We start from the raw sequence: 13,865 nt of genomic DNA on the forward strand, positions 1-13,865 counted from the left end.
GGCAGTGATGTTCACACCCACAGCACCCCCTTGTCAGGGCAACAATGGAGATATGGAGCTGTAAATGGGTGGGAGCTGCACATCCTGACACTTCCAGCCCGGTCTGCAACTTTCCCCACACTGGGCAGGGATCTAATATAGAGTTAATGAGGAATGCAGTGGGGTGGTGTACACAGTCCTCCATGCTGGGAGGGTAACTGCTCCTGGGTTACAGTTCAATGCAGTGGGGTGGGGTACACAGTCCTACATGCTGGGAGGGTAACTGCTCCTAGGTTACAGATCAATGCACTGGGGTGGGGTACACAGTCCTACATGCTGGGAGGGTAACTGCTCCTGGTTTACAGATCAATGCACTGGGGTGGGGTACACAGTCCTACATGCTGGGAGGGTAACTGCTCCTGGTTTACAGATCAATGCACTGGGGTGGGGTACACAGCCCTACATGCTGGGTGGGTAACTGCTCCTGGGTTACAGATCAATGCACTGGGGTGGGGTGCACAGTCCTACATGCTGGGAGGGTAACTGCTCCTGGGTTACAGATTAATTCACGGGTGATGACTGCACAGTTCCCTGTGCTGGTCAGACTGTCTGGTTTGAGGTTTATAGATTCTGCAGTGATGTGGTCTGTGCAGCCCCTCCTGCTGGATGGATATTTGTTTCAGGTTCACACATTAGTGCCCTGCTGTGGTCTACACAGCTCCCCGTCCTGGATAGATATCTAGTCCGGGTTTATAGATCAATGCACTGCTGTGGTCTGCACAGCTCCCCGTCCTGGACAGATATCTAGTCTGGGTTTATAGATCAATGCACTGCTGTGGTCTGCACAGCTCCCCGTCCTGGACAGATATCTAGTCCGGGTTTATAGATCAATTCACTGCTGTGGTCTGCACAGCTCCCCGTCCTGGACAGATATCTAGTCCGGGTTTATCGATCAATGCACTGCTGAGGTCTTCGCAGTGTATCACTCTGGCCACATTACTGGGTTGTATTGACCAGTGTAATGGATGAATCTGTCCAGATTGCTGGGTTGTACTGAGCAGGACACTGGCCTGGCCTGTACAGTGTTCCCCGGTGAACAGATATCTCCCTCTGGGTGTGTGGTGTCCGGGCTGGTTCTGGGAGGTGGATTGAGAATGTGGTATATCTAACCATTTCAGCTGATCTGGCAATTCCTTTAGTTCCCATTCCTATCATTGGACCCTCCGTGTCTCACCCTATTAATGTTACAGTGTGTCCAGGTACAGTACATCATGTTGGCGGGGTGGGTAGGGGGAAAAGGTCATGGACAGGTCAAGGAGTTCCCCGGAACCTTCTGTCCCCGACATTCTATAACTGACATTCCCCGGAACGTTCTGTCCCCGACATTCTATAACTGACATTCCCCAGAACGTTCTGCCACCAACATTCTATAACTGACATTACCCGGAACGTTCTGTCCCCGACATTCTATAACTGACATTACCCGGAACGTTCTGTCCCCGACATTCTATAACTGACATTCCCCAGAACGTTCTGTCCCTGACATTCTATAACTGACATTCCCCGGAACGTTCTGTCCCCGACATTCTATAACTGACATTCCCCAGAACGTTCTGTCCCTGACATTCTATAACTGACATTCCCCAGAACGTTCGGTCCCTGACATTGTTTGTGAACGGCCGGACGTCAGTGAATTGAACAAACGGTAAGATCCCGAGGGAAGAGATCCCGTTCCAGGGAGAAGGAGACACTGTTCCGAAGGACCCTCAGGCAGTTAAAGGGGGGAATACGTTTTCCCTGCGTTTACATTTCTCCACGACACAGGATCGACCACAATTTAGACAAAATACAGAAATTCCCAAACTCTGTTTGTCTTCAGGAAACTGGGAGAGAATCCTTCAGGACAGCAACGTTTCCACCTTCCGCATTAGGAACTGGGATGGAGTGACCTGTGTCTGCTCTCGAGCGATCGATTGTGTGGGAATGTTCTAGAAACCATCTGTCCTGATGGATGTGTCTCTGTGTGTTTGGGGAGGGAGGGTTTCTTGTGGTTTATGTCACATTTTTGTCAGTAATTCCGACCTTCCCATTTGTTATTCCAGCTCCAATTATTTTAATAAATCCCTGAATACAGGGACACATTTGAAAATCTCACTGGGTCCCCGATCAAACGGGTCCCTTTGCCTCCAGGCTGATGGATAATGGGTTTGTTTTCCTTCCTCACAGTTAACGTAGTGACCATCTACGTCCTGCTTTATAAAGATTGTGGATTGTCTCCATGTGTCAGACGTTACCTGGGGGCCATGGCAGCGGTGGATCTCCTGGTCATTATCCTCGACCTGATCCTGAGACACATTCCCATTGTTTATCGGGAACAGTTTTATTTCCTGATGTTTTCCGTCCCCGTGTGTAATATCCACGCCGTCCTGCTTTATGCAGCCACTGACTGCTCTGTCTGGTTCACCGTCACTTTCACCTTTGATCGGTTTGTGGCCATTTGTTGCCAGAAGCTGAAAAGTAAATATTGCAGTGAGAAAACGGCGGCTGTGGTTCTGGGAGCAGTGACTGTGCTGAGCTGTTTAAAGAACATTTCCTGGTATTTTTTGTTCACGGCTCGGTATTGGCTGATGAACGCCCCCTGGTTTTGTGATGTAACAATCGCTGTTCGAAGGTCCATTGTCTGGGTCACAATCGAGTTCCTCCACCACATTCTAACCCCGTGTGTCCCATTTCTCCTGATTCTGCTGCTCAATGTTCTCACCGTCAGACACATTTTAGTGACCAGCAGAGCCCGCAGGAGACTCCGCGCTCACACCAATGGGGACGCTCAGTCTGACACTGAAATGAGGAACCGAAAAAAATCCATCATTTTACTGTTTGTGATCTCGGCCAATTTCATCCTGTTATGGTCAACGTTAATGCTGTATTCTTTATGGTTCCGGATGTCGTGGATTGTGTATACCCCTGTGTATCTCCATCTCTTTGTGCAGGAATTGGGCTTCATGCTGCAGCTCCTCAGTTGCTGCACAAACACCGCGATTTATGCCGTGACCCAGACTAAGTTCAGGCAGCAGCTGAAGAATGTGCTGAAATATCCCTTCACCCAAATCCATCCATCCATCAAATTCCTTCATTAATCAATGCATCCGGAATTTTCTCATTTCAGTTCAGTGTTTCAGCGAGATGGAGCAGCCTGTCGCTTTGGTAACAGACTGAGGGTAGCGCTGGTTTGTCCATCTTTATCCCACAGGGGGGTTACAGGGAAACATTTCAATGTTTCTCACAATGCGGGGGCCAGTGAGAAAAGGCACCATCCCACTGACTGTATCCATTGCTTCCATTAGTAATCAATAAAAATGTTGATTAAAGCGTGCCGAGCAGCAGAGTGACCGATGTTGTTGTGTGTCTTTGTGTTGGAGAAGCTCAGCTGGAGAGAGACAGACTCAGCCCCAAGTCCTGTTCCTCAGGGAAGGGGAGGGCACCGCGCCCTGAGCTCAGGAGCTGGGTTTAACTCCCTCTGCACCCCTCCCACTCCAACCTGGCCTCCCCATTTCCTCTCCCCTACTCTTTCTCATCACTTCTCCTCCTCTCCCTCTCTTTCTGCACATTGTCTCTTTCCCACCTCCTCTCCCTTTCACTCTCTCGTCCCCTCTCAGACACTCCTCAACCCCGATTTCTCCACCTGCCTCCACTATTGTTTCTCCATCCCCCTCCCCCTCTCTCTCTCAAATCCCCAACATGAGATTCTCCACCTGCCTCCACTCTTCACTCTCCCCCTCATCCTTACTCTCTCTCTCCTGCCGTCTCTGTCTCCCTCCCGCAATTCCTTCTCTACCCCATTTTCCCTCCTCCCATTTCCCACATCTCTCTATCATCTCACCCCATCCCCACACGCAGACTCACAACTAACCCCAAGTCTCTGGGTTAGAGAAAGTGGGAAGGGCCAGGGAGACAGTGTGTCAGAGAGAGAGGGAGGGACAGAAGGAAGAGAGATTCAGTCAGAGATAAACGGAGGGAGGTGGGGAGAGAGAGACACCGAGGGAGGGGTATCGCGAGTGAGATAACGGGGAGAGAGCTTGAAGGAGCAGAGAGAGAGAACAGGGGGCAAGAGAGAGATAGGGTGAAATAGGGAGAGAGAGAGAGACAGGGGAGAAGATAATGAGAGGCAGAGGCAATAGAGAGAGAGAGAGACAGAGAGGTGCGAGGGAGGGAACGAGAGAGAAAGGGGGCAAGTCTTAGAGAGAGAGGGAAAAGGAGAGAGAAAGTGGAAGAGAGCGATGGGGAGGCGAGAGAGAGCGAAGAGGAGAGAGGGAAGAGAGAAAGAGAATGAGGGCTGAGAGAATGAGAGAGAGGCAGGTGTGAAAGATAGAGGGAGGGGCAAAAAAGCGGGAGGTCGAGAGAGATAGAGGCGGCAAGAGAGAAAGGGTCGAGAAAGAGGGGTCTCGAGAGAGAGAAGAGGGGATCGAGAGAGAGAGAGGCAAGGAAGCAGGCGGGAGAGTGAGTGAGAGGGCGAGTGAGAGAGAGTTTGTGAGGGCGAGAGAGACTGGGCAAGAGAGGGTTAGAGTGGGTGAGAAAGTGATGAGGTGAGTGAGAGAGAGAAAAACGGGATGAGATAGACATAGAGGTGAGAGAGAGGGAGTGAGAGAGGGGAGGGCAAGACAGAGAGAAGGAGGGGGAAGGAGAGAGGGGGTGAGAGAAAGAAGAAGCAAGAGAGGGAGGCGTTAAGATATCAAGAAAGAGAGATTGGTAAGAGATATTGAGGGGCGAGAGAGGGAGAGGGAGCAAGAGAGATAAAAGGAGCAAGAGACAAAAACAGTGTTTGAGAGAGATGGAGGCAAAAGAGTGATAGAGGAGGTAAGAGAGAGGGCGCGAAGAAGAGAGAAAGGGGTTGAGAGAGAGAGCGCGAGGGCAAGAACGAGAGCGAGGGCAAGAAAGAGAGTGTGGGCGAGAGAGAGAGAGAGAGAGGATGAGAGAGAGAGTGTTGTGTTGGGAGTGAGCGAGGGCGAGAGAGACGAGAGAGAGGGAGAGGAATGTCAAGAAGGAGAGAGAGGGCTCCGTGAGAGGAGGCTTGACAGTGAAAGGGTGGGAGAGAGAAAGGGTGTCAGCGAGAGCGCAGGGGCAAGACAGGGCGAGACAAAAAGAGAGAGAGAGAGAGAGGTAGAGTGAGAGAGAGAGAGGGAGAAAAGAAACGGGAGAGAGAGAATAAGGGGACCGAAGAGAGTCAGCGAGAGCAATGTAAAGAGAGAGAGAGAGAGTTAGGGGAGAGATAAAGAGACAGGGTGAGTGAGAGAACGATGGAGCGATGGTGAGAGAGAGGAAAGAGAGAGGATGGGTGAGAAGGAGAGAAGGCTGGGAGAGGGTTGTCGAGAGCGAAAGAGAAGGGACGAGGGTGGCAGCGGAAGAGAGAGGGTGAGAGCGAGGGAGTGAAAGAGTGGGGCAAGAGAGAGGATGTGAGAGAGGGAGATAGCGAGAGAGAGACATGAGAGGAGAGAGAGAGAGAGAGAAGGACAGACAGAGGGCGAGGAGTCGAGAGATAGAGGGTGAGACAGAGAATGAGCGACAGAGAGATTGAGAGAGAGAGAGGCTGAGCGAGAGAAAGAGAGGTGCTGAGCAATACGGGGGGGGGAAGAGAGGTAGGGGATGGTGGTAAGTGAAAGCGAGACAGGGGGCGATAACGAGAGAGAGAAGGGGAGAGAGAGAGAGAGATGAGGCGATAGTGACTTGAAAGAGAGAGAGAGAGAGAGAGCAAGGGAGGAGATGGCTCCAGAGAGAGAGAAAGTGAGAGAGAAAGAGAGAGAGTGACAGAGAGAGAAAGAGATAGAGGGAGACAGACAGACAGAGTGACGAGATGGTGGGTAGAGAGCGACAGAGTGAGAGTGGGCGAGAGAGAGAGAATGTGCAGGGAGAGTGAATGAGCAGGGAGAGATAGGGTGAGGGGGGAGAGAGGGGCGCAAGAGAGAGGGGGCAGAGAGAGAGGTGGGCAAGAGAGAGGGGATGATAGAGAGAGTGGGTGAGAGAGAGAGGGGGCGAGAGAGAGTGGGGGCAAGGAATTGCGAAAGAGACGGGGAGAAAGAGAGGGGGCAAAAGAGGAGATAGGAAAGGAGAGGGGCGCGAAAGAGGGGGGTGAAAGAGAGGGGGAGTGAAAGAGAGAGTGGGCGAAAGGAGGGGCGTAAGAGGGTGTGGCGAAAGAGAGGGGGGCGAGAGGCGGGGGAGCGAAAGTGGGGGCGAGTGAGAGAGAGAGTGAGGACGAGAGAGAGAGGGAGTTGAGAGAGAGGGAGAGAGGGGTTGGACAGGGAGAGGGGGTTGAGAGAGAGAGGGAAGCGAGGGGGGTTGAGAAAGAGAGGGCAAGAGCGAGGGGGGGAGAGAGAGGTGGGTGAGAAAGAGGTGGGGGCGAGAGAGTGAGGGAGAGAGAGAGGGGAAGAGAGAGAGGGGAGAGTGAGAGGGGGAGAGAGGGGATGGAGAGAGGGGAGATGGAGTGTGAGGCAGGGGTTTGAGGCAGGTGGCGATATTGGATGGGGTTGGCGAGGGTGTGGTGTTGGATGGGGTTGGGGGAAGGGGGCAGTTTTGGATTGGGTTGGGTAAGGAGATGGTGTTGGACGGGTTTGGGGAGGGGGCGATATTTGATGGGGTTGGGGAAGGGGGTGGTGTTGGATGACGTTGTGGGAGAGGGCGGTGTTGGATGGGTTTGGGGAGGGGGCGATATTTGATGGGGTTGGGGGAACGGGGTGGTGTTGGACAGGGTTGTGGGAGGGGGCGGTGTTGGGCGGTGTAGGGGAGGTGGCGGTGTTGGACGGGGTTGGGGAGGGGACAGTGTTGGGGAGGTGGAGGTGTTGGACGGGGTTGGGGAGTGGATTCGTAGCAGGGTAGCAGTGTTTGATGGGAGCAGTGGGCATGGATTTGGGTGTGGGGTGTGGTGCTGAGTGCGGGAGGCGGGGGTCATGTTGGACGGCAGTGAGGGTCAGGCTGTGGTGTGGGTGGACGGCGGTGAAATTCAGGCTGGCCGCAGTGTGTGGATGGCGGTGAGGGTCAGGCTGGGGACGTTATGTGGACGGCAGTGAGGTTCATGATGGGGGCTGTGTGTGGACGGCCTTGAGTGTCAAGCTGGGGGTGCTGTGTGGACGGTGGTGAGGGTCAGGCTGGGGGAAGTGTGTGGGTGGTAGTAACGGTTAGGGTTGGGGCGGTGTTGGACAGTGGTGACGGTCAGGCTGGGGGCGGTGTGTGGATGGTGGTGAGGTTCATTCTGGGGCAGTGTGTGGACAGCGGTGAGGGTCAGGCTGGGGGCGGTGTATGGGTGGCAGCGAGGTTCATTCTGGGGGTGGTGTGTGGATGGCGGTGAGAGTCAGGCTGGGGGCAGTGTGTGGATAGCAGTGAGGGTCAGGCTGGAGGCGGTGTGTGGATGGCGATGAGGTTCATTCTGGGGGCAGTGTGTGGACGGCGGTGAGGGTCAGGCTGGGGGCTGTGTGTGGATGGCGGTGAGTGTCAGGCTGGGGATTTTGTGTGGATGGCGGTGAGGGTCAGGCTGGGGGTGGTGTGTGGATGGCGGTGGTGGTCAGGCTGGGGGTGGTGTGTGGACGGCAGTGAGAGTCAGGCTGGGGGTGGTGAGGGTCAGGCTGGGGATTTTGTGTGGATGGCGGTGAGGGTCAGGTTGGGGTGGTGTGTGGATGGCGGTGAGGGTCAGGCTGGGGATTTTGTGTGGATGGCAGTGAGGGTCAGGGTGGGGGTGGTGTGTGAATAGCGGTGAGGGTCAGGCTGGGGATTTTGTGTGGATGGCGGTGAGGGTCAGGGTGGGGGTGGCATGTGGACCGCGGTGAGAGTCAGGCTGGGGTGGTGTGTGGATGGCAGTGAGGGTCAGGCTGGGAGGGGTGAGTGGATTGTGGTGAGGGTAAGGCTGGGGTTGGTGGGAGGATGGTGGTGAGGTTCATTCAGGTGTCGGTGTGTGAACGGCAGTGAGGGTCAAGCTGGGGGCAGTGAGTGGAAGGCGTTGAGGGTCAGGCTGGTGGCGGTGTGCGGATGGCAGTGTGGGTCAAGCTGGAGGCAGTGTGTGGATGGCAATGAGGTTCTTTCTGGGGGCGGTGTGTGGACAGCGATAAGTCTCATGCTGGGGACAGTGTGTGGACGGCAGTGAGGGTCAGCCTGGGGGCGGTGTGTGGATGGCAGTGAGGGTCAGGCTGGGAGCGGTGTTAAATGCTGGTGAGGGTCAGGCAGGTGGCGGTGTTGAATGCTAGTGAGGATCAGGCTGGGTGCAGGTTTGGATGGCAGAGTGTGGGCGGCAGTGAGGGTTAGGGTTGGGGTGGTGTTGGACGGCAGTAAGGGTCAGGTTGGGGGCAGTGTGTGGACGGCGGTGAGGGTCAGGCTGGGGCAGTGTGTGGGCGGTGGTGAGCGTCAAGCTGGGGATGGTGTTGTGCGGTGGTGAGGGACAGGATGGAGGCTGTGAGTGGGCATTGGTGACAGATTCCAGCTGAGAGCGGTGTGTGGACGGCAGTGAGGGTCAGGCTGGGGGCAGTGTGTGGGTGGCAGTGACGGTTAGGGTTGGGGCGGTGTTGGACATCAGTGAGGGTCGGCTGGGAGCGTTGTGTGGACTGCGGTGAGGGTCAGGCTGTGGGCAGTAGTGGATGGCGGTGAGGGTCAGGCTGGGGATGGTGTGTGGATGGCGGTGCGGGTCAGACTGGGGGTGGTGTGTGGACGGTTCCGAGAGCCAGGCTGGGGGCAGTGTGTGGATGGAGGTGAGGGTCAGGCTGGGGATGTTGTGTGGATGGTGGTGAGGGTCAGGCTGGGGGCGTTGTTGGAAGACAGTGAGGGTCAGGCTTGGGGCGGAGTTGGACCGCGGTGAAGGTCAGGCTGGGGGCAATGTGTAGACGGCAATGCAGATCAGGCTGGGAGCGGTATGTGAGCGGTGGTGAGGGTCAGGCTGGGGATGGTGTTGAATAGTGGTAAAAGTCAGTTTGGGGGTGGTGAGCATCAGGCTGGGGGTGGTGTATGGATGGTGGTGAGGATCAGGCTGGGTGCGGTGTATGGGCAGTGGTGATGGTCAGGCTGGGGACGGTGTGTGGGTGGTTGTGAGCATCAGGCTGGGGGTGGTGTATGGATGGCGGTGAGGATCAGGCTGGGTGCGGTGTATGGGCAGTGGTGATGGTCAGGCTGGGGACGGTGTGTGGGTGGTTGTGAGCATCAGGCTGGGGGTGGTGTATGGATGGCGGTGAGGATCAGGCTGGGTGCGGTGTATGGGCAGTGGTGATGGTCAGGCTGGGGACGGTGTGTGGGTGGTTGTGAGGGTCAGGCTGGGGATGGTGTTGATCAGTGGTGAGGGTCAGGCAGTGGGCGGTGTTGTGCAGTGGTGGGGTCAGTCTGGAGGCGGTGAGTGGATGGCACTAAGGGTTAGGCTGGGGAGAAGTGTGGGCGGCAGTCAGGGTCAGGCTAGGGATGGTGTGTGGGCAGCAGTGAGGGTTAGGGTTGGGGCGGTGTGTGGACGGCAGTGAGTGACAGGCTGGGGACGGTGTTTTGTGGCAGTGAGGGTCAGGCTGGAGGTGGATTTGGACGACAGTGAGTGTCAGGCTGGGGCGCACTGTTGGAAGGCGGTGTGGATCAGACTAGGGGCATTATGTGGACGGCATTGAGTTTATGGCTGGGTATCCATGTGCGGGTGGTGGTGAGGGGCAGGCTGAGGGCGGCGTGTGGACAGCAGTGAGGGCAAGGCTGTGGGCGATGTGTGTATGGGGATGAGTGCAAGGCTGGGGGCAGTGTGTGGGCAGCGGTGGGGGTCAGACTGTGGGCGGTGTTGGACAGTGGTGAGGGTTGGGCTGGGGGCGGTTTTGTGCAGTGGTGGGGTTCAGGCTGGGGGCGGTGAGTGGGCGATGGTGAGGGTCAGGCTATGGGTGGTGTTGGACGGCGGTGAGGGTTAGGGTTAGGCCAGTGTGAGATGGCGGTGTGGTTCATGCTGGGGCCTGTGTTGTACGGCGGTGAGAGTCTGGCTGGGGTGGTGTGTGGACGGCTGTGAGGGTCAAACTGGGGATGGTGTTGAACGGTGGTGAGGGTCTGGCTGAGGGCAGTGTTGTGTGGTGGTGGGGGTCAGGCTGAGGGCATTGTTGGAAGGCGGTGAGGGTCAGGGTGGGGGCAGTGTGTGGATGGCGGTGTGGTTCATGCTGGGGCCGGAGTTGTATGGAGGTGAGGGTCAGGCTGGGGACAGTGTGTGGGCGGTGGTGAGGGACAGGCTGGCGACGGTGTTGAACGGGTGGTGAGGGTCAGGCTGTGGGCGGTGTGTGGAGGGGCATTGATGTTCATTCTGGGGGCAGTGTTGGACAGCGATTAGTGCCAGGATGTGGGCGGCGTGTGGATGGCAGTGAGGGTCAGGGTGGGGGCGGTGTTGTGCGGTGGTGGGAGTCAGTCTGGGGGTGGTGAGCGGGCGGTGTGTGAACAGCGGTGAGATTCAGGCTGGGTGAGGTGTGTGGACAGCAGTGAGTGTCAGGCTGTAGTGGTGTGTGTGCGTCAGTTAGGATTAGGATTAGGGTGGTGTTGGATGAAAGTGAGATTCATGCTGGAGGCGGTGTGTGGACTGCAGTGAGTGTCAGTCTGGGGTGGCTGTTGGATGGCGGTGTGGGTCAGGCTGGGGCCGGTGTGAATGGTGGTGAGTATCAGGGTGGAGTGGTGTGTGGATGGCAGTGGGGTCAGGCTGGAAGTGGTGTTGGACGGTGGTGAGGGTCAGGCTGGGGGCAGTGTGTGGGTGGTGATGAGGACAAGGCTGGGGGAATTGTTTGGACAGCGGTAAGGGTCAGACAATGGGCGGTGTTGGACGGTGGTGGGGGTCAGGCTGGGGGCGGTGAGTGGGTTTCGGTGAGGGGCAGGCAGGGAGCAGTGTTGGACAGCAGTGAGGGACAGGGTGGGGGCGTTGTGTGGGTGGTGGTGATGGTCAGGGTGGGGGTGGTGTTTGGACGGCAGTGTGGTTCATGCTGGGGGTGGTGTTGTACGGCAGTGAGGGTCAGGCTGTGGATACTGTGCGGAAGGTGGTGAGGGTCAGGCTGGGGGCAGTGTATGGGCGCTGGTGAGGGTCAGGCTGGGGATGGTGTTAAACGGTGTTGAGAGTCAGGTTGGGAGCGGTGAGGGTCAGGCTGGGGGCGGTGAGGTTCATGCTGGAGGCAGTGTTGTACAGCAGTGATGGTCAGGCTGGGGCGGTGTTGGATGGAGGTGTTGGTCAGGCTGGGGGCATCGTGTGGACAGCGGTGAGTGTCAGGCTGGTGGCGATGTGTGTGCAGTTGTGAGTGTCAGGCTGGGGGTGGTGTGTGCAAGCGTGAGCTTCAGGCTGGGGGTGGTGTTGGACGGCGGTGGGGGTCAGTCTCAGGGCGGTGTGTGGATGGCGGTGAGGGTCAGGTTGGGGGCAGTGTGTGGATGGCAGAGGGTATCAGGCTGGGGGCGGTGTGCGGACAGTGGTGAGTGCCAAGCTGGAGGCGGTGTGTGGGCAGAGGTGAGGGTCAGGCTGGGGGTGGTGTGTGCATGGTGGTGAAGGTCAGGCTGGGGGCTGTGTATGGATGGCGGTGCGGTCAGGCTGGGGGCGGTGTTAGATGGCGGTGGGGGTCAGTCTCGGGTCAGTGTTTGGATAGCAGTGAGGGTTGGGCTGAGGGCGGTGTGTGGATAGTGGTGAGGGTCAGGCTGGGGGCGGTGTTAAATGCTGGTGAGGGTCAGGCAGGTGGCGGTGTTGAATGCTAGTGAGGATCAGGCTGGGTGCAGGTTTGGATGGCAGAGTGTGGGCGGCAGTGAGGGTTAGGGTTGGGGTGGTGTTGGACGGCAGTAAGGGTCAGGTTGGGGGCAGTGTGTGGACGGCGGTGAGGGTCAGGCTGGGGCAGTGTGTGGGCGGTGGTGAGCGTCAAGCTGGGGATGGTGTTGTGCGGTGGTGAGGGACAGGATGGAGGCTGTGAGTGGGCATTGGTGACAGATTCCAGCTGAGAGCGGTGTGTGGACGGCAGTGAGGGTCAGGCTGGGGGCAGTGTGTGGGTGGCAGTGACGGTTAGGGTTGGGGCGGTGTTGGACATCAGTGAGGGTCGGCTGGGAGCGTTGTGTGGACTGCGGTGAGGGTCAGGCTGTGGGCAGTAGTGGATGGCGGTGAGGGTCAGGCTGGGGATGGTGTGTGGATGGCGGTGCGGGTCAGACTGAGGGTGGTGTGTGGACGGTTCCGAGAGCCAGGCTGGGGGCAGTGTGTGGATGGAGGTGAGGGTCAGGCTGGGGATGTTGTGTGGATGGTGGTGAGGGTCAGGCTGGGGGCGTTGTTGGAAGACAGTGAGGGTCAGGCTTGGGGCGGAGTTGGACCGCGGTGAAGGTCAGGCTGGGGGCAATGTGTAGACGGCAATGCAGATCAGGCTGGGAGCGGTATGTGAGCGGTGGTGAGGGTCAGGCTGGGGATGGTGTTGAATAGTGGTAAAAGTCAGTTTGGGGGTGGTGAGCATCAGGCTGGGGGTGGTGTATGGATGGTGGTGAGGATCAGGCTGGGTGCGGTGTATGGGCAGTGGTGATGGTCAGGCTGGGGACGGTGTGTGGGTGGTTGTGAGCATCAGGCTGGGGGTGGTGTATGGATGGCGGTGAGGATCAGGCTGGGTGCGGTGTATGGGCAGTGGTGATGGTCAGGCTGGGGACGGTGTGTGGGTGGTTGTGAGCATCAGGCTGGGGGTGGTGTATGGATGGCGGTGAGGATCAGGCTGGGTGCGGTGTATGGGCAGTGGTGATGGTCAGGCTGGGGACGGTGTGTGGGTGGTTGTGAGGGTCAGGCTGGGGATGGTGTTGATCAGTGGTGAGGGTCAGGCAGTGGGCGGTGTTGTGCAGTGGTGGGGTCAGTCTGGAGGCGGTGAGTGGATGGCACTAAGGGTTAGGCTGGGGAGAAGTGTGGGCGGCAGTCAGGGTCAGGCTAGGGATGGTGTGTGGGCAGCAGTGAGGGTTAGGGTTGGGGCGGTGTGTGGACGGCAGTGAGTGACAGGCTGGGGACGGTGTTTTGTGGCAGTGAGGGTCAGGCTGGAGGTGGATTTGGACGACAGTGAGTGTCAGGCTGGGGCGCACTGTTGGAAGGCGGTGTGGATCAGACTAGGGGCATTATGTGGACGGCATTGAGTTTATGGCTGGGTATCCATGTGCGGGTGGTGGTGAGGGGCAGGCTGAGGGCGGCGTGTGGACAGCAGTGAGGGCAAGGCTGTGGGCGATGTGTGTATGGGGATGAGTGCAAGGCTGGGGGCAGTGTGTGGGCAGCGGTGGGGGTCAGACTGTGGGCGGTGTTGGACAGTGGTGAGGGTTGGGCTGGGGGCGGTTTTGTGCAGTGGTGGGGTTCAGGCTGGGGGCGGTGAGTGGGCGATGGTGAGGGTCAGGCTATGGGTGGTGTTGGACGGCGGTGAGGGTTAGGGTTAGGCCAGTGTGAGATGGCGGTGTGGTTCATGCTGGGGCCTGTGTTGTACGGCGGTGAGAGTCTGGCTGGGGTGGTGTGTGGACGGCTGTGAGGGTCAAACTGGGGATGGTGTTGAACGGTGGTGAGGGTCTGGCTGAGGGCAGTGTTGTGTGGTGGTGGGGGTCAGGCTGAGGGCATTGTTGGAAGGCGGTGAGGGTCAGGGTGGGGGCAGTGTGTGGATGGCGGTGTGGTTCATGCTGGGGCCGGAGTTGTATGGAGGTGAGGGTCAGGCTGGGGACAGTGTGTGGGCGGTGGTGAGGGACAGGCTGGCGACGGTGTTGAACGGGTGGTGAGGGTCAGGCTGTGGGCGGTGTGTGGAGGGGCATTGATGTTCATTCTGGGGGCAGTGTTGGACAGCGATTAGTGCCAGGATGTGGGCGGCGTGTGGATGGCAGTGAGGGTCAGGGTGGGGGCGGTGTTGTGCGGTGGTGGGAGTCAGTCTGGGGGTGGTGAGCGGGCGGTGTGTGAACAG

General features: G+C 57.8%; 1 long non-coding RNA gene across 3 annotated transcripts in view; it reads right to left on the reverse strand.

The window, feature by feature from the left end:
• Window positions 1-2,381: 2,381 nt before the first annotated feature.
• Window positions 2,382-13,865, reverse strand: part of LOC140470564 (uncharacterized) — an 85,217-nt gene continuing 73,733 nt past the window's right edge. For all 3 annotated transcript variants that reach the window (XR_011956525.1, XR_011956527.1, XR_011956526.1), the window contains exon 3: window positions 2,382-2,489. This is a non-coding gene — a long non-coding RNA (uncharacterized lncRNA). The remainder of the gene's footprint in view (window positions 2,490-13,865) is intronic.

The sequence above is a fragment of the Chiloscyllium punctatum genome, chromosome 52 (genome assembly GCF_047496795.1).
Source record: "Chiloscyllium punctatum isolate Juve2018m chromosome 52, sChiPun1.3, whole genome shotgun sequence".
Classification (NCBI taxonomy): domain Eukaryota; kingdom Metazoa; phylum Chordata; class Chondrichthyes; order Orectolobiformes; family Hemiscylliidae; genus Chiloscyllium; species Chiloscyllium punctatum.